Source organism: Mesoplodon densirostris, chromosome 4 (assembly GCF_025265405.1).
Source record: "Mesoplodon densirostris isolate mMesDen1 chromosome 4, mMesDen1 primary haplotype, whole genome shotgun sequence".
NCBI classification, from domain to species: Eukaryota; Metazoa; Chordata; class Mammalia; order Artiodactyla; family Ziphiidae; genus Mesoplodon; species Mesoplodon densirostris.
The window spans coordinates 32,476,533-32,482,532 of NC_082664.1; the positions used below are offsets into that span (position 1 = coordinate 32,476,533).

At 48.7% G+C, this 6,000-nt stretch overlaps 1 long non-coding RNA gene across 2 annotated transcripts in view; it reads right to left on the reverse strand.

The window, feature by feature from the left end:
* LOC132487953 (uncharacterized) overlaps positions 1-5,374 on the reverse strand; it is a 195,735-nt gene extending 190,361 nt beyond the window's left edge. Inside the window, exons 1-2 of one of the 2 annotated variants that reach the window (XR_009531715.1) lie at positions 5,289-5,374; positions 4,641-4,700 (exon numbers count right to left, since the gene is read on the reverse strand). This is a non-coding gene — a long non-coding RNA (uncharacterized LOC132487953). Of the gene's footprint in view, positions 1-4,640; positions 4,701-5,270 lie in introns of both variants that reach the window. The other variant, XR_009531714.1, reaches the window with a different exon arrangement.
* Between the last annotated feature and the right edge of the window lie 626 nt (positions 5,375-6,000).

Below are 6,000 nucleotides of genomic sequence, written 5' to 3' on the forward strand. Positions count from 1 at the left end.
ACCCAATCACACTTGTGCTATTCTAATCCTCACTCAAATCACCTGCCTTTAAGAGATCCAAAGAAAAGGGGCTCTTTCCCACGTTTCTATGACTCGCTCCACAGCTCATCAGAAACCCACCAAAAGAAAAAATGAGCTATCATCTGAGAATAAGTAATTTAATTTGTATTAAGCCTTTGGAAAACAAAGTGCCATCAAAGTGTGTGGGCTTTGTTTTGCTTTTTTTTTCTTTATTAGCTAAGCACAGCAAAAAACTAAAAACAAAAATCCAATGAGGCCAATTTATTTCCCATACCAAACCAGTAAAAGCGCAGTGGATATAAGGTTGGACTGTCAATCTAAAGTGATAGTAGAAAACCCCTATTTTAAATAGCACTGTATGTGGAACAGACACAAAATTTTGTGTGAGTGCTGAAGGAATAACATAATGTTTTACCCTCCTCGGGAAAGGGAGAGTCCCTCATCTAAAGGGCAGTCACCCAAGTGGCAGGGATGTTTCTTCTCTCCTGGCTCAGATTACCCCAGCGGAAGTTGGGTGGTGCTATAGAAATCACTCATGTTTTCAACAGGAAGCTCCTACAACACTGTCCTGTTTTATGTGCAATTATACCTCCACCTAACAGATCCTCCCTAGCCCCTACCCCTGCCCCCAGTAACCCATACATGTAGCCACTGTTCCAAAAATCACTTCAACTTTCTGGGCTTCAGTTTCCTCATCTGTAAAATGGGGAAGAAGGGTCAAATGATTTATACTCAAAATCCCTTCTAAACCCAACAATCTATGAATCTGTTCATCAGGAAGCAAGAACATGCAATTACAAATAAGACTACAGTTTACAAATTACCTTCATACATATATTCTCAATAATTTTTGCAGCAAAGCGGTGAAGCAAGCATTGTGCCCAATGCTGCAAAAAACGACACTGTTTCAGAAAGTTCAGGAAGAGGTTCGATTACTTTTTAAGATCCCATAGCTGGAAAATTTGAAACCCTGGCCTTCTGAGGACAAATACTGGGCCCCATTATTCAAAAAATTAATTTAGGACTTCCCTGGTGGCGCAGTGGTTAAGAATCCGCCTGCCAATGCAGGGACATGGGTTCGAGCCCTAGTCCAGGAAGATCCCACATGCCGCGGAGCAACTAAGCCTGTGCACCATAACTACTGAGCCTGCGCTCTAGAGTCCACGAGCCACAACTACTGAGCCCACGAGCCACAACTACTTAGCCCACATGCCACAACTACTGAAGCTCACACGCCTAGAACCTGTGCTCCTCAACAAGAGGAGCCACCCCAATAAGAAGCCCGTGCACCACAACAAAGAGTGGCCCCCGCTTGCCTCAACTAGAGAACACCCGCACGCAGCAAAGACCCAATGCAGCCAAAAACAAACAAACAAATAAATAAATAAATTTAAATTTATTATAAATTTTAAAAATTAATTTAAATAAGTTACAACTCAGAATTAATTGCCTGCTCTGCAAAACTTTTATGGGGGCTTCAGCGTACCAGAACACCAAACCAGGGAAGGTCACTACAAATGACCCCATTGCACTGTATGTTCCTTGAGGCAAGGAACACACTTTTACCCACCACTGGAATCACAGAACTCAACAGCATGCCTCCCAGACAGAGGCACTCAATAACCACCTTTTGACTTAATACAAATCTCAAAAGATTAGGAATATGGTGACATTATGAAGGAAATTTTTTTTTCTGAATTTGAGATATGAACTTCTGCGATCTGAGTCCAAAGGAAGAAAGAAGCATTCTATATCAGAGCACTAGCTCTATACGTGGGGGACGAGTCTATCTGTCTTCCTTAGAGAAAGTCCAGTTTGGTCAGTGAATCAAAAGGCTCAAATCTGCCATGTCACCTGAACATCTTCAGGCTAGGCCCGCTTCATATGCACAGTGAAGTGGACCAACAGAAATGACAGCAGGACAGTGAGGACCAGTGGAAGCACATAACCATGTTATCATCAATCACTACATACTTTCCCTTAAACTGGAAAGAGTCAAAGAATCCGTACCCTTACACTGTTCTAGCTCTTCTCATGCTCCTGTTTCACAGCTCAAAGAGATAGAAAACAGCCATGTATTGAAAAACTCAAACTGCAAAAGTAAGATAGAACAGACACACGTCCCAACTCATAGTCAACCAAGATCATCCAAAATTTACAGAATCGCTCATCTCAAGCAAAATCATGACTTCAATAAAGTTACTAGAGGGACTTCCCTGGTGGCACAGTGATTAAGAATCCGCCTGCCAATGCTGGGGACACGGGTTCGAGCCCTGGTCCGGGAAGATCCCACATGCCGCGGAGCAACTAAGCCCGTGGGCCACAACTACTGAGCCTGCGCTCTAGAGCCCGTGAGCCACAACTACCGAAGCCCGCGCGCCTAGAGCCCGTGCTCCACAACAAGAGAAGTCACTGCAATGAGAAGCCCGTGCACCACAACAAAGAGTAGCCCCCGCTCACTACAACTAGAGAAAGCCCGCGCACAGCAACGGAGGCCCAACGCAGCCAATAAATAAATTAATTAATTTTTTAAAATTAAAAAAATAAAAAAATAAAGTTACTAGAAAGTGTATTTTAAAAGTTGTTAAAAAAAATCAAGATGTGGCTGGCAGGTGTGGGTGGGGAGACCTACACCAAAATTACACACCTAATTCAATGCAAAAGCAAAGTAAGTAAGAAAGTCAGGAAATAATAGCAAAAGGGCAGAGTTAAAAGATTCTTAATATAAAATTTCAGTGAGCTGTTTTGCAATTATTACCAGGAGTTCAAGTCAACCTTGTCACAGAATCCTATGATGAACTCACAACTAATACTGACACTTCAGCTCTAAAAAGTTCACTGCACCAGAACTGCAATTTCAAACTCGAGGAGCAGTACCAGGAACCGCAGAGAAGCTAACAGCAACACCTACTGACTGTCTTGAGCCACTTGCCAAACTTGTTCTCTCAGTCAACTAGAGAAATCTAATGATGCAGTCAACTTCAGGAGTCCTTTACTTAAGCATAAAGAGATAAGAAAATAAGTTGTCAGCCACGTAATACCATTCACCTGGCAAAATCTCTTATTTTGCCCCTAACCATTTACGTGCAAATCATCACCCAAATCATTCTGAATGCACTGTTAATTGCTAATGCCTGAGTATAAATAATTTATTCCACAGGAAAAAAATGTTTTAATATTAATATTCTCGTTAATAACTAGTATGTCATCTAATAGTCAGACACTTCAGTGACCATAAACTTCTTTATGAAAACCTTTTATTTGAGACTACTGCTGTTTCTACTGTTCTGTATTATTTCCATCGGCTTTTTTTTCATCCTGGTAAAGGTGGCTTAATTGCAGCTTTCAAAAAATGAAAAGGGGGAAAGTGAAGGTCATTAAATCAGGATTTTAGAGAAAATTAATACTGTTACTAAACTGGGTGCAGAGAATGATTGTATAGGACTTCATCTTGTACTTTTCCAAAAGATTAAGTCAGAGAATCTTTGTCTTGGATGAATATTCCATATGAGAAAACGAGAGAAAGTTGACACTTAACTCCCACAGAGTACCAGTATAAAAACAATGTCTTTAAGAGTCTGAGTCAGAGTTTCAACATGAAAGGTTTGCTTTATAGAGGAAACGCCAACCCCAGTCCATCCAGATAGACCTGGAACCTGATTAAAGTCAACACCTTTACTCTAAAATTTGCATCGCGTCACCGGCTCCCAGTTTAGAAATGTAATCGTTTAGCAGGTAGTAAGAATTTCAGTTAAGTGCTGCCTCTAAAATACCCGTCACGATAAATAAAATCTGTAAGGTAAATGCAGTCTAGGATCCATCAGTCCCCAAATGCTTCTCTTCAAAACAAGCATCAACAACTCAAACATCTTCCTTGAAAGTGAGCCATTTCCCTTGCCTATATGTTTTCCAAACGGTGAATTCGATGAAGTTTCAACCTGTCCAACAAGATTACTTGTCCACCTAGAAATGCCGTGGAGCGATAGGGAGCTTGGCAAATACCCTTTAAGGTCAGGATAGAAGTTGGAAACAGATGGGGCGAAGGAGAAAAACTTCTTTTTTGCAGTACCTTCTCGCCTCCCCAGCCCTCTTGTGGTTTACTTACTCCAAGAAAAGCAGGTTAGAGCAGCTCCGGCTTTCATACCCGCCCCCCAAGACCCCGGGAGAGAAACGAACCACCCGCGGGCAACGAGCTGCTCTTCCCCCTTTCTCACGATCAAACCTCTCGGCCTGTCCCTCCGGCATAGCTTGCAAAGCGCTCACCAGGTGACTGAACTGGAAGAGTCTCCCGGTAGAGACGAGAGCAGCCTGGGGGGCACAGCCACCCCAAGGGGTCGCGTGTCTCTTGGCCTCTCTCACAGACTCCTGGCGGAGAGTTGTGCAGATTCGGATTCCGAGGTGCGCGCGCGTGCGCACGCCGGGCGCAGTGCAGCTCGGACTCGCCCCCCGCCGGGCTGCGCTATCAGCACGCCACCAAATCGGAAATAAAACTTTGACCGGCCTCCGAGCGTCCTGCTCCGTGCCCTGGACCTGCGCCCCGGCCAGAAATGGGGTGCGGGCTGTCAACAGTCTTGCACCCCCGCTCCCCTGCCCGGACCCGGGGCGCGGGAGCCACTTACCGCTCGGCCCGGCCTCCCGGTGCCGCCGCACGTCCGGGGCGCGTCCGCCGCGCGCTCTCCCTGGGGTAAAAAAGAAACCTTACAGACGGTCGGCGCGCGCTCACTCGCCGCGGGCTCTGCGGAGAACGGCAGGCGGCGAAGCAGAGGCGGGCGCCGAGCTGAGGGGGACCCGGGGGAGGCGGGGGCGGAATCAGCCCAACTCCCGAGCCTGGCTCCGAAGGGGACGCGGAATGCCGGCTGGAGAGCAGCCGGCTGGGGCCGCGCTCCCGGCGGAGTAGGGGCGGAGGTGCCCCCGTCCCCGGGCGTCAACTATTGTCTGGGCGCTCGGGTCCCCACTCGCGCCGCCTCCGAGGCTCAGCGCTCCCCATCCCACCCGCCTGCCTCCAAGAGAAAAAGCTGAGGGGGCGGCCGGCGCAGGAAGCGAACGCGGGGTGGCTGAATGTCCGGGAGCCAAAGTCCGAGGTGGACGCGGGGGAAAGGGGAGGTGCGTGCCGAGTGGGGGAGGGGACAGGTAACTGCAGAGGGGGCGGGAAGGCCCGGGAGGATTGGTGGGGGGAGGAAATGGGGAGGGAGCCACGGAGGCAGGAGAGGGTGGAGTGGCTGAGGGGGGGCGGCCTCTGAAGCCCAGACCTGGCCCTCCCCGGGTACCCTTCTCCCGGAGACTCAGCGCCGCTCTGACTTTTCGCTCACTCGCTCACGCACACAGTGAACTCGCTCACAAAGTTGCCGGCGGTGGCGGCGCTTCCCTCGCCCTTCCCCTCCCCGCCCCATTCCTTCCCCTCCTTCACTCCCTCCTCAACTCTCGGGTGAGATCACCGCTGTGCAGCTCAGCTCTGCGCTCAAATCTCGCGAGAGAAGAGGCAGCTCAGCCCAGACGGCGGGGGAAGTGGAAGGAATTAGAGGGAGGTGGGGGACCGCGGAACTCCTAGTTGCTATGACGACGGCAAAGCCCTGGATTCCTGTCTCCTGCAGAGAGCCCAGGCAGCAAACGTGGGTGCCGTTTGCAACCTGCCCCCTCCCTTGCCCGACGCCCTGATGGTGGGGAAAGCAAGGGCTAGAAGCTAGAACCTGTTTGAGAGGGCATCTGGAGAAGACCAGCGTCATGATATCTGGCTAAATTTGGCAAATGAGGCTAATTATTTAAGAGATTCTGGGACAGATTTCTGCCATAGAAGTCACATATCTGAACCCCCAATTTCCTACCATATACTCAGTGTTTCGACCTTCCTGTCTAATCTCATCCCCCACCCTTCACCCACTCCATACGCTCCCTCTCTCCTCCCCGCCCCCCCCCCCCATCACCACCGCCACCACCAGACTGAGTTCCTTGAGGACCTGCCTTATCCATCTTTGTATTCTC